Consider the following 21,853-nt stretch of genomic DNA (forward strand, 5'->3'; position numbering starts at 1 on the left):
CATAATTATAACTAAACTTTAATGTTGGTCGAGTGACTTTATGTCTTTTTTGATGATCAAAAGGTCACGGGTTCAAGTCCCGTGTACCCCTTCTTCCTTAACTAATTTATTTTATGATTTACCCCTTTATCCCTCATTTTTATTTACTTTTTCATAATACACCCCTTAACCTTTAATTCTTATTTTTATTTAATTTTTCACAAATAAACTCTTTAATACTTTTTTTTTTTTTGATTACTCCTCCCACTCACGTTATTTTATTGTTAAATTCTTTTTAATGTAATCTTTCTTACAATATTTATATAACTCTTTAATTTTTCTTGATCACTTTTCTTATATATTATTTATTTAAAATCTTTTTTAAACTTCTTTTTTTCCTCTTTATCATTACAATATTTTCTCTACTCCCACATTTTACTATTAAATTGTATATACATTCAAAGAGAAAACAAAAGAAGACAAAAAAAGGGCACTGTAGCGAACGTCTTTTCAACCTTTTTTTTTAAACCCATTTATTTTCAATATTAAATATTACATATCATAGTTATAATTAAACTGTAATGTTGGTCGAGTGGCTTTATGTCTTTGTTGGTGATCAAAAGGTCACGGGTTCAAGTCCCGTGTACCCCTTCTTCCTTCACTAATTTATTTTATATTTTACCCCTTTATCCCTCATTTTTATTTACTTTTTCATAATACACCCCTTAACCTTTAATTCTTATTTTTATTTAATTTTTCACAAATAAACTCTTTAATACTCTTTTTTTTTTTTTTTTTTTTGATTACTCCTCCCACTCATATTATTTTATTGTTAAATTCTTTTTAATGTAATCTTTCTTACAATATTTATATAACTCTTTAATTTTTCTTGATCACTTTTCTTATATATTATTTATTTAAAATCTTTTTTAAACTTCTTTTTTTCCTCTTTATCATTACAATATTTTCTCTACTCCCACATTTTACTATTAAATAACAAAAATATTTAAATTATGTTGATTTTAATTAGTGATTTGAAACATATTGTATCTTTGATTTTGTTAGGGTTATTAACGTTTAAATATAATGTAAAACATAAGTTGTGTACAACGAAAACCTAGCAAATTATGTTATATACAAAAAAATAAGGAGTCCGCCGCCGCAGCGCGCGGCTGACGTGAAAACTTGTTAGTCTAATTTTCCATCAATATATAGCGCTCTAAATAAGGTTTGACCGTAAACTCATTTCCAACCCATTATATTAAAAAATATTAAAAAAAATTGAATAAAAAAATAATTTACAAGATTAGAAAAATCAAGAAGTTCAAAAAAATTAATAGAAACAAAAAAAATTAAAGATTATTTTATAAAAAAAGTAATTTTTTAATAAGTTAATAAAAAACAAAAACAACAATACTCAATCCTGCACATGCGAGGTACGAGTTAATAAAAAATAAAAAATGGAAGAAAAAAAATATTTTTTTTAAAAGAATTTATAAGAAAAATGGGTCTCAACCCGAACCAACCCGTTTAGACCAAACCCGTTTGAGTTTTGATACCCTTCAACTCATGACCCGTTTTGATCCAAACCCATTTGAGTCTTGACTCAACCCGACCCGTGTGCCAGGCTTGGTGGTAATCTTATGAAACTAAATATGCATAGAACTAAGGCAAAAAGTACACATACCATTTTTGTCAAGAAATCACATACAAATCTGCACTTGAATGAACATTGATGGCATATTAGAAGATTATATAAACGAATATTACAGATGTTTCAAGTAAATTAACGACTGAATGTATAAAAACTTTAGATAGAGTTTAAACATTTGTAAAATTATCAAATTGGCAACAACAAAATATAAACAGAAAAGGAAAATATACAAAAAGGTAGAAGACAAGCATACTTACGAAATGTTCCTTGTATAATTGATAACTGAAGATTTCTGCTAAGCTGCAAATATAAACTGATTTATTAGTGTAAATCCTAGCAGAAAGACTAAATACAAATTATCATTAATGAAAGCTTAAGAGAAATTTGAAAAATTTAAGGTTTTACTTTTACCTAAAACATGTAGTATAGATTGTGATAAGATAGAAGCTGAGAACCCATAGCATCTTTTGTAACCAGGCAATGAAGATAAGCCCGCGTGTAGTTTTTCCAAACCTAAAATATAAGCAGCAACAATAATAATAATAATAATCAAATAGTATATTCTAATGTAGTGAATTACTTTAGTAGGTTGCATGCATTAGAGATGAATTTGACCCATTCCCTTTTTAGCCAAATAATTTATAACTTTGTTTGTTTTGATTAAAAATAACCAATATTGACCCATTCATAAGTAAATGGGTGAATACTGTGACATGTAACTTGTAATATTCAACTAATTGCTTGTTAGTAATCATTACATACAGTTTATAATCTGGTTCATAACATACCTTTAACTTGTCATATTCGATTAAATGGTGTTATTAACTTAGTCATATGTTTATATTAGATACCTGGCTAACTAAATAACCCCTGTAAAAATTCATATTGATATCCATCTTACAAAGTCATTATTATTAGTGTAATTCATAAGTGTGTCAAATTATAACTGTTAGAAGTGTACCTGTTCTTGATAATCGTTGATCAACAGTTCATAAACAAACTATGTACCTAAAATTTACCAAAACAGATCAAATCATAATCAAATAGCGACCATATTTGACATAATCAATTCACACCGACATTTAATCAAACACCTTATGTACATAAACATAAATCAATAAACGAAATCAATACTAATTGATCAAAACCTAAAAAAATTTCAATGGAGACAAACATATATAATTGGAGACAAGCATATAAAAATTTACAGAATATAAAACTCATTAGATGAATTAGGATATATCAAATTTCTTTTATGTACTACTCTGTACTACATTAAACATACAATTTTAGAAACAGACAAAACTACGCTTAAACCTTAAATAAATCAATAAATGAACCAATATTTTCTGTCTTCAATATGTCAGGGTTTTATATCATAATGCACACAGACCAAACCAATTTAAGACTTTGTAGAGACTGCAATTCCAAATAATATATATTGTATTATTGGCCCGTAACATGTACAGTAATATATTTAGCCACATTAAACGGGCCGGGTGGATCTTTTAATTATATATACCTATATGAAGAATGATCATGTGACGCGTAGAAGGATCCCAAAACAGGACAATGACCTACCAGTTGTCACAACACAACTACTATATTACACTCACCTTTTTTTTTTTTTAAATTATATTACTACTTTCCTAATAAAAACATTTCAACATTCTTTTTTTTTTTCGAAAAGAAAATATTATTTTATCGAAAAGCTAGGCCTCGGCCAGCCCATATAGTACACGAAAGAGCAGCCCAGTTACATATAAATTCTGGGGCTGAACACGATATTCCAAAACACAAACATTGTTGCAAAGTTAAATCAGATGGCACCATGTTCATGTCTTCTTGCCTTGATTGAATTTCAGTCATGTTATGTATAAGACATTCATGCAAGAAAATTTCTATATCAAGTAATGTAGTCGGTCACCATACAAATAAAAAAATGACTCAACAGGTCCTAAACTTGAAAAGTAGTGAACAAAATATCTATTAAAAAAAAAAAAAAAAAACTAAAAAATTAATTTGGTATTGAGATTTTAAACAGGTTGTCAATTTTGGTAGAACTGTAGCTTCTGGTTCAATAGTCACTAATTTCTTCATTATATATGACATGTATAGATAATTTCTTGATCCTTTATCACTACCTAAAACAAAGATCCCACCAATAAACAAACTCATCATGCTCCAATTTCGATTTTTTGATTCATGTACTTGAAATGTGTCCGCCCTCTACGAATAGGTTGAGAAGTAATGACAGAACTATCACACATGATGCTCATTACAGGCGGTGTATTTTGACTATTTTCCGAACCTGAAATACAATGGTTAAAATAATATATATATAATTAATTAATGGTTATGATTAAAAAAAAGTTGTACAGTATTAGATGAAAATCCTAAGCAATTTCACACATTAGTTGCTTTCATAGCTTAAAAAAGCAGATTCACATGAAGTTGATATGAATGGATTATCTTGCATCTATTTGGTCGAATTGCTATACTATTGTTCTGATCTTATATAGAACTATATAACAATTTTTCTTTTAATTGTTGAAATTATGGTGTGACTGGTAATGACAAAGACAAACCCAAATTAGTGTTAAATAATAAGCGACTTTGATAAAAAAAAAAAATACATATACATATATTAAATAATATTAGACGCCATATTGTTATATCACAGTGAGAGTATAGATTACTTACAAATGGTGTTATCATTCAAAACTGAACACCTAGCTAGCAAGTTTGAAAATCACAGATCGCATTAGGTAATGGGCGATGTCCTGAAAACGGTAACATAGATGTGAGTATGATTATATAACTGTTTGATAAATATAGGCTGCATTTTATTCTATTATAATTTTAATTGGTTACATAATCTATCTTATGATTTACTACGTTCATCCACATCAAGTGGTTACAGTTACCAATCTTAACCCCTCTAAACTCATCAGTTAATACTCAAAAGATGTAATAAGAGCCTCTCTAGACCCTTAACTCTAGAGTTGACTGCATATATTTGTTTAATCCTTTTGGTTTTTGACACAATACATTCATTGAATTTGTCATCTTCGTTCTATCCTGTATTCACAACAATTCCTTTACAACTGCTCCCATGGTTTTACAACAGTCAAAAAACAATTCATGGGAAATATTATGATTGAATTCAAGCCACCTCCACTATGAATGAATATATACAAAACTTGTCATTGTTTGGCCACCACATTGATTCGCTTCTTCTACCCGAAATTCCACATCATGGGTTATATGTTTACATAAAGACCTTATATTAAATCAAAAAATGAATTTTATAAAATTCCATCAGGCATTTTATCAAACACCTGGCGTACATATCATATTGTTTTATTTATTCACAGCAACTATAATTGTTAAACCCATTAACAAGCTCACTTGTGTTATCCAGTGAACAATTATTATCGATGTAAATTTAATAATAACTCAGTCACTAATATGGTTGACAAATAGATTAAAAAAAATGATTGAATAAGACAGACAATCTTAATATCAAGTACAACGTATTATTGTGGTTACCTGATTTGTTTTTCCGGTTGAGTCTTCATCGTCGTTGCACATCAAGATGTTATTATAACCTGATTGGAAAATCATCATACTTGATATCATCATTTGGAGTCCGATTAATTTCCAGACTGACGAACAATAATAACCTAATTAGCCTAATTTTTGATTTCATAAACATGTATGAGATGAGATAAGAGATCGAGTTGCACCTTAATGAACGACATTCCGACTGAATCAGTATTGTTCTTGTTAAACAATAACAACCTAATTAGATTGGCAAATGTGCTGCGGACGATATGGGGTTTTCCAGATTATTGAATTGAAGTGAATGTAACGATTAGGGTTTTTTTTTTCATGTTCGTATATTTGATTGAATGAGATGATTTTGTGAGGATAATGAATTGTGCGTGGATACAAATGTATGGGAAGAAAATAACCCCAGTGTGTTTTTTCCTAATTAGGGCTAATTTCGTCTGATTACATCCTAATTCAAGGATTGTCACGTGATTAAGTGAGTGATTAGAAATGGATTGGATGGTTATGTACATATAATAGACTGGAACGAGGAGCAGAAATTTAGGGGAGAATTTTATGGTTACTGGATTGAACTAATAGCTTTCACTAAATCAAATCAAATCAAATCAAATGTCTGTTGTTGTGGGAAGAGATATTGAGCCATTTTGGGTCCGGTTGAAGTTCTGTGATACGCGATTGTTTGAACAGAAGTGTATGATTGAAATTATTAAAAATATTAATTATAGATATATTTATAATTTATATTAATTCAAAATAATAAAATAGATTACTGATAATTCGAATTAAATGTAATTATCGTAATTTAAGCCATAAATGGTATATCCATCGAATTTTTGGGAACCAAATTAATGTTTAATGTAAAGTGTAATGACCAATTACGAGTTTGTTTAAACGAAACAGTTTAATGGTATATTTTAGGTATTAGGTGAATTTAAACGTTAAAGTCATTTAGTTTAATGACCCGATGGACTCCGACTAAGAAACTTCTCGTTGTTTTTTCAACACATTGATGTACTTAACTTGGTCGGAATAAATGAACTATATTTATTCTCACCATCATCTTCCAATTTTCATCACAATTACTATTTTCTTTGTCATAAAAGCCTACATTAAAACTTTTTATTGAGACGTGTATTTCGTATACATATATAATATAGTGTCATTAATCTCGCAAAAAGAACTCATATTTGAATTTGAATAATAATATAATGATAATAATTAATGAGAGTGAATTTTTTTTTCAAAAAACATTAAATAAATAAATAAGTAGATTTATATTTAATTAGTCATTAATTAGATTAATGACATCAGCTTAAGGGCTTAAATTTTTTTATTTTTTTTATTTTTTTTTAACAAATAAATTAACATAATAATGATATCATTATTTTGAGATTTTAATAGAAACTATAGATATAGATATAGGGTGTGTTTGGCGCGTAACTTATTGGAGCTTATGGAAGCTTGTTGGAGCTTGAGCTTATGATTTTAATAAGCTCCAAGTCATAAGCTTCGTTTGGTAGACAAAAAAAGTAGAGCTTATGAAAATCATAAGCTCTGAAAAAATAAGCTACTTGTAGTAGCTTATGGAAAAAAGTAGAGCTTATGAACTGAAAAATAAACTCCAGCTAGTTTACCAAACATTTATAAAAAATAATAAGCTCCAGCTATCAGCTTAAAAAATAAGCTCAAGCTCAAGCTCCTGCTCATAAGCTCCAGCTCCAACTATAAGCTCTAGCTCCAGCTACTTTCGTCCAAACACACCCATAGATATGCACTTTTTTATGCCTTTTTTTCTTTACTGACGACATAGTAAATTTCACTTCTTATCTGCCTGCAATTGGCTTTCAAAATACAGGTTTTGAGACTTTTTTCAAGCCTATAATTTGGAAATGACTTGGTCTAATTTTTCGCACCTCTTAACTCTCTATATTTTAAATGTTTAATTGTTTAATTGATAGCTGTATTAGTGTATAATTGAGCTTTTTTGATTTGGTAGGATGTTTAAACTGTACAATTGACTCTTTTCAGGGATGTATATTAATGAAGAAAGAATGGAGGATGAAGATGGCTTGATATACTTGGTTATTTTTTTCACTATTCATGGACCTTAAAACATGAAGTTTGCACACCATAATATATACGTATCTACTTATCTCAGTAATAGTAACACTTGTTACATTTCAGTAATCATACTAATACAGTAATACTTCATACATACTGTTTCTCTGTATTTTCAAAATGCTTGAAGTACGAAACACATAGCTCTTTCCTACAAGTGGTAATTGGGACGCATGTACCTATAGGTGGCTTGGGTGACCTCCAGCACTCTGGTTCAATCTCTTTTAGAAGATCCGAATACATATAATTTTTTGAAAATGAATACGGAGTATTATGTTTTTTTACATAATACAATATTATTTTGATTTTTTTCTTTTTTTTTGAAATCAAACCAACAATTTTATTTCATATCAAGGATAGTACATCCAATTTGTATGCGGAGCAATTAAAAAATATCGCATCGGTCAGATACGATATTACTTCGACCGATATTGTAAGTGATTAAACATTTGAAATGCAAGCGTTGGTGCCGACTGGGGAAACTCAAAAACTTGAGAAGCTTCAGATATACTTTGTATTCCCCTTCTAATATAATTGGCACGTCCGTCTCGTTCAAAATCTTCATTATACCCCACATCTCCTTTTCCGTAACCCGCATTTGAGTTCTTTCGAACTCAACAACAAGATACTGCTCATGTTTGGATATTTTGAAATCACCCCTTGAAATCATATCCATTGAATGTTGTTCATTAATATTCGTTATTAAGTGGTATGTACCCAAATCTGGGTACACTTTTATATTAATTTTTTTTTGTAAAATGAGATTTAATTGTACGTTCGCTCCACACGATATTAACGTGTGGTTATCAGTCTTGCATTTGTAGTCCACGTCTTTTACGTGTATACTTTTTACACCTGGTCCACCCACACTTAAAATGAATAATACAATACCCAAATACAATATAAAAGTTCCTACAATAGTTGTAGCACATATGAAAGTCCGTCGGTATAGTGCTATAGCATCGGGAATACCCTATATCACGAAAAGAAAGTACGTTATAATAATAATAATAATAATAATAATAATAATAATAATAATAATAATAATAATAATAATAATAATAATAATAATAATAATTCTTGGTTAGTTCATATGCCACAGATTATTCACTAGATTTCATTTTTGGATAATCTTTTACTACCTCGGAATCAAGTTTAATATACTGACTATCCACCGACGAGTCTTTAAAATCCACATAGCTTCGAATTATCAAGCTTGTTACTGCAATCTCCATTAGAAATTTCTGGGAACTTACTATTAACATCGACTAATTAAGGACCAAATACAACTATTCCTGTTATAACTAAAAGCAAACTTATGGTTGCACACCAGTCGGGTAAATTGAAAATATGAGTCCTAGTTACCATGAACTTTTATTTAAATGGTAGTGGAACCTCTAACGACATTGTTTTCCCTCTCCTTTGCTTGAAGACAAGAATCTCTCTACCATGTATGTATTTTGATAGATTTTACTAATACTTTAACAAATTAAGCAATCGACATCTCAATCTCTACGAAGCTCACGAAACGGAATCGTTGACCGCTCAATAGACGTTTCCTAGCTAGATACAGGTCTCGGACTAACCCGTACTGACAGAATAATCTCCAACAATTGACTCGACCCCATTTATCCGGGAAATTTAAAAATAAAAAATGAATACAAAACAATTTCACTCTCGATCACTCTCCCACACAGCCATCACTCACAAGGATCTCATATTGTCGAAACGTTTGAAGGCCGGGGTTTGTAAATTCCATTTCAAGAGGTCATTTGACCCTAGTGTTGGCAATGACAACATCTCTGTCACCCACCTTCAATACGCCGACGATACTATTTTTTTCGGAGAATGGAGTAAAAGAAATGCCAAACACATTTCCAAACTCCTCAAATGCTTTGAAAAAATTTCTGGTCTTAAAGTCAATTTCCAAAAAAGTAAATTATACGGTATAGGAATTCCTCCCCAAGAAATTGAAGAAATGGCAAATTATATTAACTGTTCCTCCGGTACTTTCCCCTTCACATACCTAGGTCTCCCCATCGGTGTGCCTTCATCACACCCTTCCTCATGGCAACCAGTCGTGGAAAAGTTTGACAAACGTCTCTCCGACTGGGCGGCCAAAGCAATCTCGTTCGGAGGAAGACTCACCCTCATTAAATCTATTCTAAGTAGCATACCACTATACTACTTCTCCCTTTTCCATGCACCTTCTTCCATCCTTAAACTCCTTGAATCTAAAAGGCGAAAATTTTTCTGGGGAGGGTCCTCTTCTGATAACAGAATTAATTGGATAAAATGGGACCAAATACTACTACCTTATGATAAAGGAGGCTTAAATGTAGGATCGCTTTTTAGTAAAAACATTTCACTACTATGTAAATGGTGGTGGCGCTTCAAAAATGAGAAAAACGCACTTTGGACTAAAATTATTACTAGTATTTATGGGGGGGGTGGGGGGTTGGATTCTAACGTTTCTTGCAGGCACATTTCAGGTCGCACGGTTTGGAAAGAAATCATCAAAGCTGGAAAAATAGCGGATAACACGGGCGCCTCATTCTCCTCCTCCATTACAAAATGCCTCGGGAATGGCGTCTCTATCAATTTTTGGAATGACACGTGGTTCGGCTCAGAATGTTTTAGCACGCTTTTTCACAGATTATACATGCTTGAAATTAACAAAGACGCCTCGATCGCTGAAAGAATTACACATTGCAATGGACATTCCTTCGGCAACTGGAATTGGTCAAGGCCCCCAACCGGGCGGGTCACAAATGAATTCTCAGAACTAAATAACATAGTTTCCTCCATTACATTATCCGATAAACAGGACTCGTGGAAATATAATTTAGACCCCACAGGGACATTCACTACCAAATCCTTGTCTTCTTTGATCAACTCCCTTCGGCTTGGTAATAACGCGGTAAACTTATCAATACCCCGAAACAAACTTCTGCCGCAAAAAGTATACATCTTTATCTGGAGAGCCATACAAAAAAAGATCCCGGTCAGATTCGAAATTGACAAAAGGGGCATCGACCTAAATTCCGTTTTATGTCCTCTATGCGATTCAGAAGTTGAAACTACCGATCATACCCTGTTTTCTTGCCCCATTTCGACACTCATATGGAAACTTATTCTCGATTGGTGGGGCCAAGATGTATCTTTAATATCCAATCTTAACGACGTCATCATCAACAACCAACCTTTCGCTAACTCCAATCTCGGGTCCTCAATATGGCAAGCAACCAAATGGATTACATGCTACATAATTTGGAAACATAGGAACTTAAAAGTCTTTTCCAAAAGAACGTGGTCCTCAGCCTCGATCCTATCCGAAATACAAACACAAAGCTATAGTTGGATCTCCAAAAGAACTCACAAAAAGAAAACAATCGAATGGCACCAATGGCTCATCAACCCCTCCTTCTTCGTGGCGGATACTTCACACCGCGTTGGGATTGGCTAATATCCCGACCACTTTCACGTGTAACCGCGAATGCCATTTCTTCTATTGAGGGTTTGATTAATCGGGATAGTTTGTATAACTTTGTCGGCGCTTGATCGCCACTGTTATCCTCTCTATTCCGGCTTGTATCTTCAAGTTCTTACTCCCTCTCTAGATTTCATGGTATTCGTTTTTGGTTTACTTGTATTTAATAGTCTCCTTCAATTGTATTTCCGTTTCAATATTGTATAGATATATTTAGGGCCCTGTAACTCCTTTTTTAATAATAATAAACTTTGCTTTTCAAAAAAAAAAAAACCAAAATAATAATAATAATAATAATAATAATAATAATAATAATAATTTGGGTGTTTATGATAGAGAGAGTGTGAATTTTAACATGATGAAACGCAGACAGAATGAGATTGGGGTGCTTAATCTCCATACTGTATTTATTTAGAATAGTTATTGGGGTGCCCACCAGGTGTTTGTTAAAAGTCCCCAGTGAGTTTTTCCTTGACTTCTTGATTATAATTATATTGGTGTATGGGGATTTTGCATCTGTCATTTTAGCTATGCGCTTCAACTAAAGGTTGTGTGTAGCTATGTCGCATGCCGCTGTGAAGTTTCATTGTCCCTTTGTGGGTCTTAATGGCTGTCAAAATGGGAGTGGAAATGGGCTAGTTAGAAGTTCTCTTATCAAGCATCTTAGTGATCGTCATTGTGGTATCGATGCGCGGGATATCACTCGACATTCTCTTACTTCTAATTTGGGTGTTTATACTGAGGCTGATGTTACTTTTAGGCGTATGGGGATTTGGTTATGTGGTGTTTGCTACAAAACACACACGGTACGTGCTAAGTGCCGTCATGGTAGGGGCCCGGATGTGCCGCCCCCCGATGAGGGAAATGGTGTTGTTCGTTTTGTGCTTCATAATTTTTCCAAGCCACTAGCTCCCTCTTCTCCTGCTCGACTTTGTATTGAGGATGGTTCGGTGCGTGATCATTACGATGGTTTTGACGTGGCTCTCCTTGATCGGTTGTTCTCTAAGGAGTTTCGCACGGTTAAGTCTATCCCTCCCAACTGTCGTTTGGGGTTTTCTCGGATTTTGAAAGGTGCTCTTGATAAGGTGATCTCTAAGCCTGATGACATTTCTTGTTGGGTCTCTTTGTTGGTGTTACCCCTTTGTACCCTTAAAACCTTTCGGCCACGGAGTAATCGTGAGTCTAGGTCTTCGATAAAGCGCCGACATCAGGAAGAGAATATTTCCCGTGCTATTTGCTCTTGGGGGACAGCGGGTGGAAGTTTACAGCTTGTGAGGGAGTATTTGGCAGAGGATTCTCCTATGTTGTTAGTGGTTGATGATGAGGTCCTTGATTTGGAAGAGCGTAATATTAAGCAGTGTCGTAAGAAGATTTGTGATGGCCATTACACCGCTGCAGCTCGTGTTCTTTCTTCATCAGGCGTTGCTCCTTATAATGACGCCACACTGGCGGACTTGCTGTCTAAGCACCCTTCTTCTATAGCTCCATCCTTGCCTGATATGACGGTTGATCACCTTCACCTCGTTACGACTTCTGCTGTTGTTTTGGGCCAGATTAAAAGTTTTTCTCGGGGCACTTCATGTGGTAGGGATGGTTTATGTGCACAACACCTTATGGATTGCTTGAGTGGTGCTGTTGTGGCAGTCTCGGATGAGTTGGTTGGCTCTATTACCGGGGTCATTAATCTCTTTCTAGCAGGAAGGTGCCCTATGGAATTAGGAGAGTATATAGCTAGTGCTTCCCTCACACCGCTTGTCAAGCCAAGCGGTGGTCTTCGTCATATAGCTGTGGGTGCTGTTTGGCGACGTCTTGTTTCGAAGGTTGGCGCTGTTATGGTTGGCCAGTCTTTGGGAAGTTACTTCGATGGTCTTCAATTTGGTGTTGGTGTTTCTTCAGGTGGTGAGGCAATTCTTCATGCTGTGAATCGGTTGATTGAGGATCGTGGCTCTGATGTTGGCCTCTCTATGTTATTAGTTGATTTTCAAAATGCCTTCAATCTAGTTGATCGTACGGTCATGTTACGTGAAGTTCGCCGCCTTTGTCCAAGCATTTCTCGGTGGGTTGAATTTTGCTACTCTAATCCAGCCAGATTGTATTATGGGAACCACACCTTATGATCTTCTCAGGGGGTGCAACAGGGTGATCCCCTTGGTCTGCTGCTTTTTGCTTTGGTCTTACAACCCTTGGTTTCTAAAATCAGAGATAATTTTGAGGTTTGTCTTCAGGCGTGGTATTTGGATGATGGCACTATTATTGGGGACACTTTGGTGGTGGGGAAGGTTTTGCATTTGATTATGGAGGATGGGCCTCGTTTTGGGCTACATCTCAACGTTGAAAAAACAGAAATTTTCTGGCCTACGGAGGACCCTCACAGCAGGCAAGTAGGTGTCTTTCCTCCTAATATTGCTCGGCCTTTAAATGGTGTTAAGTTGCTTGGGGCCCCCGCAACTTCCGATCCTGGTTTTAGTAGTGAACTGGTGATGCAAAGGGTGACCAAGTCCATTGCGCTTATGGATAAGGTTGCTAAGCTTGATGATCCTCAGTGTGAGTTGTTGTTGCTTAGGGCATGTACGGGAGTTTCTAAACTCTACTTTACCTTGCGTACTTGTCCTCCTAGTATATTTGAGGCGGCTCAACGCGCTTTCGATGGAGCCCTTCGATCTTCCTTGGAGCGTATTGTTACTGCTTCAGGGCCTGGGTTTGGTGATTGGCAGTGGCGGCTTGCCACCTTGCCATTTGCATTTGGAGGGCTTGGTGTTTATTCTGCGGGAGATGTTCGTCACTATGCTTTTCTGGCTTCTCGATTACAGTCTGCTGGGTTGCAGACCAAGCTCTTACGTCATACGGGTATTGTTGGTCTTGGTCATGCTTTTGAAGATGCATTGGGTCTGTTTAATAATACGGTTGGGTTTGATATTTTAGGTAATCCGAGTGAGGTCGCTGCCCCAATACTCATGAAGAAATTGGCAGATGTTTATTTCACAAAGGTTACCGCTTCTGTAGAATCTACTTTTTCGTTATCTCCTCGACAATCGGCCTTATGGAAATCACAGCAGGGTGATCACACCTCTGCTTGGCTAAGGGCAGTCCCTATTTTGGGGTTGGGTCAGACGATGAACGCAAAGACTTACCGATGTGTGTTGTGCTACCGGTTAGGTGTTCCATTGTTCTCTATCTCGACGGCATGCTCTGCCTGTTCAAGGGTTTTTACTGGGGATATTTTCGGGGATCACGCCGTGTCTTGTGCTGGTATGGTGGGTATTAAGCATCGACATAATATTGTTCGGGATTCCCTTGTTGATGTTTTTTATCGATCTGGGATTTCAGCGAGAAAGGAGGTTGACATTGGGTTGTCTGGAGGGAACGACATGGCCCTCAGACCTGCAGATGTGTTACTTTATTCCTGAGATTATGGTCGCGATGTTTGTGTTGACTTGACAGGGTCTTCTCCTTTGACGTAGTCTGGGCTTTCAGATTTTGTCCCTGGACGTGCTGTGGTTGATGCGGCTCGTCGAAAGCGGATCAAGTACGAATCTAGCTGTCAGGCGATTGGTTATGGTTTCATTCCTTTCTCATTTTCTTCCCTGGGGAATTAGAGAAGGAGGTTGTTTCTTTGCTAAAGCGGGTTCAGAAGAGTTCGATGGCGCAAGATATTGGTGCCGGTGCTGCTGCTCATATTTTTACTATGATAGGTTTTGCTATTGATAGAGGTGTGGGGGCCCAGATTGTCTCTAGGCTTCCCACTAATTTTTTGTAAGTTTTAAAACTTTTAAGTTTTTTTTATAATAATAATAATAATAATTAATAATAATAATAATAATAATAATAATAATAATAATAATAATAATAATAATAATAATAATAATAATAATAATAATAATAATAATAATCATCATAATAATCATCATCATCATCATCATCATCATCATCACTAACTTACTTTGCAAAAAGCATGTGTACGATGCACCAGTCCGAACATGCATGCTAACAATGTGATTATCATATCCCTGATGTATGCTAATAATGTGAATGCAATCTTCCCGATCATCCTGTTAACTTGGTAGTAGCAAACTTCGAGAGAATGTAGGAAAATTGTGAAGAATTGGATACGAAGATAACTACTATGTATATGTATATATCATCTTATAGATTCACATTCTAATTCTATGGAAGTATTTATATCAACAGCATATTCAACTTTTCTTGTCTAAGAAAGAAATTCAGTTTTAAACGTATACAAAAGGAAACGCGTGTGCATCAAAAAAAAAATGATCTTGTCTTGGCTAAGAAAGAACCTAACTATTAAACGCATACAATAAAGGGAAAAAGGGTGTTCGCAATGGAAAATGCAAGCGATGTCAATTTCTTTTACAGTATAAATTATGGAAATCAAATTTTGAGTTAAATATATATGTACATGGCATTTTGGGTAAATAATCAATATAATCGATCTTTGAGCATGTTAAAATGTGACATGTGATTAATCTTAACACTTTAATTACATATATTCTGATAGTTGAAATTGATCGAGTATGATACCACATATGTATCGTTTGATTTTGAAATAATTCATTTGCGTTCAGGTCAAGTTTGGTAATTAAGGTGTTTACGTAAATTATGTCATGTAATTATTATTAAGATTAAGATAGCAATAAAAATAGCGCTGATATCTTAACATTTAATTTGTCTTTTTATTAATCTTCTATCCATGCATAGGTTGAATGAATATTTAGGTTGAATGAATTTAATTATAGTTAGATACCACCATATCAAATGATGGTAACAATAGTTAACATATTAGTTATATATATGCGTGGTTAGATACCACAAAATCAAATGATGGTAACAATAGTTAAAAGGTATAGAAAAACGTAGTAAGACGTCAAAAGGCCAAAAACTCACCATAGTATTATTCACTTAATTTCATTTAAATCTTTATATGTATTATAACAACAATAGGCTTGTCATGTGACGTGACTTCATGTAATTATGTATGTAATTAGATAGGTAAAATACGTCAAGTACTTTAAATGTTGTGTTGTTAGATATTAGAGTTGATTGCGTAAGATTTGTAAATTTAATGATTATTACAGTACTATATATTATTTTACTTATAATAATAACGATTGGTAAATAGTGTTGAGCGTACGAGTCATTTTACTAATAATATATTAAAATATTTCCAATGAATTGATCAGATATAGGGATCCCAATGGGCGGAAAAAAACCCGTGACTTGCGGGTACCCGTGCCTGTGATGAGCGGCTATTTATGAAAAAATGTACCCGCGAGCACGGGCCGGGTAAAATTTTGTACCCGTTGGCGGGTCGCGGGTATTTCATACCCGTCGCGGGTAAAACCCGACCCTTGAATCCGTGATGCCCGTTTGAGCTACCCGCGGGTATACCCGTTTACCCGCACACATATACTTAATTATATATTATATAAATTAACTTTTTAATGTATTTTTATAATTATTCGCGGGTAAAACCCGCGGGTAGTGGGTATCTGTTACTAAAATTAACTAAAGTGTACATTTTGTAAACCCGCGAGTTTACCCGCGCGTCGCGGGTACCCGAGGGTTGCGGGTACGGGCAAAAAAGTTTACCCGTTGGCGGGTAAACGGGTACCCGCAGGTAAAAAGAAATCCTGGCGGGCGGGTCGTGCGTACCAAAGACCCGTGCTCGTCGCCCGTGGGTGCCATCTCTGAAATGTCGCGTTCATATTGATTATAAACGTTCCATATTAATTGATTTCGTTGCGAGGTTTTGACCTCTATATGAGACGTTTTTTCAAAGACTGCATTCGTTTTTAAAACAAACCATAGCCTTTATTTTATCGACAAGGCTAAAAAGTCACCACCTAGATTATCCAGAAATGATAATCTAAAAATATCACACTTAAACACTACCAATACATATTGGTTTACAATATTAATATGTTACAACAAAGTAAATCTCGAATGCAGTCTTAAACAATATTATACAAGCATGCTGACACCAAATCTTGTCCATATTTTAGCATGCAACAGCGGAAGCTCTTAATAATCACCTGAGAATAAACATGCTTTAAACGTCAACAAAAATGTTAGTGAGTTATAGGTTTAACCTATATATTTATCAAATCGTAATAATAGACCACAAGATTTCATTTTTCAATAATATACAATCTGTATAAAAATCATTCATATGTTGAACACCTGGTAACCGACATTAACAAAATGCATATAGAATATCCCCAAAACAGAAATCCATCTGTACTAATAACTCGAAGTACTAAAGCATACCATTTTTCAGTATGGGGGGAGTTAGGGCCCGTAGATCTACCTTTAGGATTCGCGTCAATTAGGGTGTCTGTTTCCTAATTCTTAGGTTACCAAGCTAAAAGGGTGATATTCGGTATTCATAATCCAACATAGAATGTAATTTCAAGTAATTGTGTCTATTTTGTAAAACATTTACAAAGCTGCATGTATTCTCATCCCAAAAATATTAGATTTAAAAGTGGGACTATAACTCACTTTCACAGATTTTTACTTCGTCGGGAAGTAAGACTTGGCCACGGGTTGATTCACGAACCTATAACAAATATGTACATATATATCAAAGTATGATCAAAATATAATTACAACATTTTTTTATTACGTTGTCGTTGTTGTATTTTTTATTACGTTTTAATGATTTGAGTGTTTTAAGTCAGCAGTCCTCGTTAGTAACCTACAACTAGTTGTTCACAGTTAGATGTACAGAATTAAAGCAATATATTTTATCTTGAATCAATCCACGACCTCGTGTATATAAGCCTCAGGCTAGATCACAACTCAAAGTATATATAATATTTTGGAATCAACCTCAACCTTGTATAGCTAACTCCAACATTACTGCATATAGAGTGTCTATGGTTGTTCCGAAATATATATAGATGGGTCGATATGATATGTCAAAATATTGTATTCGTGTCTATGGTATCCCAAGATTACATAATATATGTTAGAATACATGTATAATACAATATAAGTTAATTAAGTTAGGATTTGTATAGATTTGTTACAAATTTCACGTAGCTACAACAAGTAAAATTATTCAATCTTGTTTTACCCATAACTTCTTCGTTTTAAATCCGTTTTGAGTGATTCAAGTTGATATGGTTTCATATTGAACTTAAGTTTATGAATCTAAACAGAAAAAGTATAAGTTTATAGTCGGAAATACAGGTTATAAGTCGTTTTTGTAAAGGTAGTCATTTCAGTCGAAAGAACGACGTCTAGATGACCATTTTGGAAAACATACTTCCACTTTGAGTTTAACCATGATTTTTGGATATAGTTTCATGTTCATAAGAAAAATTATTTTTCTAAACGAACAACTTTTAAATCAAAGTTTATCATAGTTTTTAATTAACTAACCCAAAACAGCCCGCGGTGTTACTACGACGGCGTATATCCGGTTTTACGGTATTTTTCGTGTTTTCAGGTTTTAAATCATTAAGTTAGCATATCATATAGATATAGAACATGTGTTTAGTTGATTTTAAAATTCAAGTTAGAAGGATTAACTTTGTTTGCGAACAAGTTTAGAATTAACTAAACTATGTTCTAGTGATTACATGTTCAAATCTTCGAATAAGATAGTTATACATATATGAATCGAATGATGTTATGAACATCATTACTACCTCAAGTTTAGTAGGTAAACCTACTGGAAATGATGAAAAAATAACTTGAGCTTCAAAGGATCTTTGATGGCTTGGAAGTTCTTGAAATAGAATCATGACACAAAAACAAGTTCAAGTAAGATTATTACTCGAATTAAGATAGTTATAGTTAAAGAAATTAAATCAAAGCTTAAATATGAATATTACCTTGATTTAGAAAGATAACCTACTGTAAATAACAAAGGTTTCTTGATCTTAGATGATTGCTTGGAATGGATTAGGAAACTTGGAAGTAAACTTGTAAACTTGGAAGTGTTTTTGATGTGTTCTTGAGTAATTATTTTTATGATGATTATAGGTAATAACCAAAGCTTTTATTTGATGATTTTTGCTGGAAAAATAGTAACTTAGACGTTCATGGAAGAGTGTGTGTGTTTTGAGAGAGAATTGAGAAGAAAATTGGAAGTGAAATGGAGTAGGTGGTGAGTGGTGAAGGTGAGTGGGGTTAAAAGGAGTTCTTATTTTTGTTTCCTTGCTCATAAGTCATGCTAGTTGTCAAATTGTTAGTTCCACATGTTTGTTGACTATCTAGGGCTGCTAAGATCTGAATTATTATGTGTATACCAATAGTATATACGTCTAGGAGCTGGGTATTGTACGAGTACGAATATGGTTGCATACGAGTAGAATTGTTGATGAAAATGAATGAGGATGCAATTGTAAGCATTTTTGTTAAGTAGAAGTACTTTGATATGTGTCTTGAAGTCTTTCAAAAGTGTACTAATACATCTAAATACACTACATGTATATACATTTTAACTGAGTCGTTAAGTCATTCGTTACATGTAAGTGTTGTTTTGAAACCTTTAAGTTAACAATCTCATTTAATGTTGTTAACCCATTATTTATTATATCTAATGAGATGTTAAATTATTACATTATCATGATATTATGATGTATGAATATATCTTAATATGATATATATACATTAAAATGTCGTTACAACGATAATCGTTACATACATGCCTCGTTTCAAAATTCTTAAGTTAGTAGTCTTGTTTTACATATGTAGTTCATTGTTAACATACTTAATGATATATATAATTATCATTTTATCATGTTAAATATAGTGTAACAATATCTTAATATGATACATATGTATTTAGTAAGACGTTGTAATAACGATAATCGTTATATATATCGTTTCGAGTTTCTTAACTTAGTAGTCTCATTTTTATGTATATAACTCATTGTTAATATACTTATGGAGATACTTACTTATCATAATCTCATGTTAACTATATGTATATCCATATATATATCGTCAGGTCGTTTTTACAAGTTTTAACGTTCCTAAATTGCCGGTCAACTTGGGTGGTCAATTGTCTATATGAAACTCATTTCAAATAATCAAGTCTTAACAAGTTTGATTGCTTAACATGTTGGAAACATTTAATCATGCAAATATAGTTTTCAATTAATATATAATCATGGAAAAGTTCGGGTCACTACAATCTCTGTCAAATACTCATTTAAAATTGGGAAAATTATTTGTAAATGCATTGAACTTTCATCAAATTTCTATTGTATGCATCTAACTTTTAAATCTCCTATTGTATGCATTCAAGTATTTAAATCGTTCTATTGTATGTATTGAGTAACTTGTTGAGAAGGTATTAGGTTAATATGTAGAAAAAGTTCATGATTGGTTCATAACTTAACATTCGTTAAAATTTTCCGTTACGTCTTAGAAAATGTTTATCCTTTTTAAAAAACAAATAAATGAAAATATACATTACAAAATATTTATACTTTTTAAAAACTCATGTTCATCCTCACTATGAAAATATACGTACAAATCAAAACTATTACACTTTGTATCCATCTCGTTTAGAAACCTATGTTTATCCGTAAGAACAAATTCAAATTGCAAGAACAGTCTTATGTTTTGATTGTGAATGTGAATGCCATCACGTCTCACTCCCTCCAGTTACAAGATTTCGGCAACAATCCGACCGGTCAGATCTGGTCTATTCCACCAACAACCGGTAAGATCTAGTTGATTCCGACAACAGACGATCAGATCTGGTCACACCGAAATGATTCCGACATCAAATGATCAGATCTGGTCACCACCGAAACTATGCCGACAACAATCGGACCGTTCCGGCAACAAACAGTCAGATCTGGTCACCAACTAAACGATTCCGGTAACACTCGGACCGTTCGATGAGATAATTGCTATGCTGCAAATCAGGAGATGAACTGATGATGATGATGATGGATAGATTAAGATGATAAATGGATGACGATGACGAATCCATGAGATATGTGTTATGCTACAATTCAGGAGATATTTGTTATATTGTAATTCATGAGATATATATATTTTTTGCTTGGCTGCAATTCAGGGTTCTGGTCATCTTTGTCATTATGAATACCAAGAAGTACTTCAATACCTTTGGACATAAAATTCTCCTATTGTTTAGACATCAAATACTATTGATTGTTTGTTTCAAAAAATACTCATGTTGTTTATATCACTAATTTGCTAGATATTATAAAACTTGTTGCAATATCAAATTGTTAATGTGTTTTTGTTATCTAGAGTGAATATTGTTTTTAAAAGGATAATTGTGAATAAGATAAGAATGTTAAGATCTGTAACTATAAGGTAACGATATTTCTATAAAGTGCAAATAAGGGGGACCAATGATGCTAAAAATTAACATAAATAACTAGTCTACAAAATCTGACAAACATGAGGGATCAATGATGTAATTTCGTCTAGCATGTGACCTGAAATTTACCTGTTATAAGAGGTTAATTACATACAAAAGAACAATTTAAATAGTTGAATGTATATAATAAAAGATCTGAAAGTTAGATGCATACAATAGGAATTTGTTGAAAATTCAATGTATTTTCAAACAATTTTTCTTTTAAAATTTAAAATAAAAAAATATACCCCGCATGATCAGACGCCGACCCACAAGAGTCAAGACTAGAAGCAATGCATTAGACGAAATTGTTGACGTGTATACTTTCTATATTTCTATAACGAGTAGAAGCATGCAGTAGACTAAAATCTTGTCTGTGAGCATTATAAATGGAAAGATGTTCAAATTTTAGATATTAGGGTCTATATTGAACATGACGATATCAATATAGGAGCGTGCACATTTTTATGCCATTTATTTATTTCCTATTCTACTAGTTGGCGTATTCTTCCAAACATGTGATTGGTTAGGGGTTAAACCTCATTAACATTTTTCTTCTTAATTTTTAATTTATCTCTTTCTAATTTATTGTTTAACACTTTCTATCCTTCACTTTTAATTTTCTTTTTAACCTTTAAGTTGTTATTTCTTTTATTTTAGCACT

At 33.5% G+C, this 21,853-nt stretch overlaps 1 long non-coding RNA gene across 2 annotated transcripts; it reads right to left on the reverse strand.

The window, feature by feature from the left end:
* Positions 1-1,776: 1,776 nt before the first annotated feature.
* Positions 1,777-5,866, reverse strand: LOC139897526 (uncharacterized). Of its 2 annotated transcripts, none has more exons than XR_011776629.1 (7): positions 5,383-5,866; positions 5,186-5,244; positions 4,337-4,416; positions 3,778-3,944; positions 2,595-2,641; positions 2,045-2,146; positions 1,777-1,933 (listed from the first exon to the last, which is right to left on the reverse strand). It is a non-coding gene; the product is annotated as an uncharacterized lncRNA (long non-coding RNA). The 2 variants fall into 2 exon arrangements; XR_011776628.1 differs by having other exon boundaries at positions 5,186-5,301.
* Between the last annotated feature and the right edge of the window lie 15,987 nt (positions 5,867-21,853).

Source organism: Rutidosis leptorrhynchoides, chromosome 3 (genome assembly GCF_046630445.1).
Source record: "Rutidosis leptorrhynchoides isolate AG116_Rl617_1_P2 chromosome 3, CSIRO_AGI_Rlap_v1, whole genome shotgun sequence".
In the NCBI taxonomy this organism is placed as follows: Eukaryota; Viridiplantae; Streptophyta; class Magnoliopsida; order Asterales; family Asteraceae; genus Rutidosis; species Rutidosis leptorrhynchoides.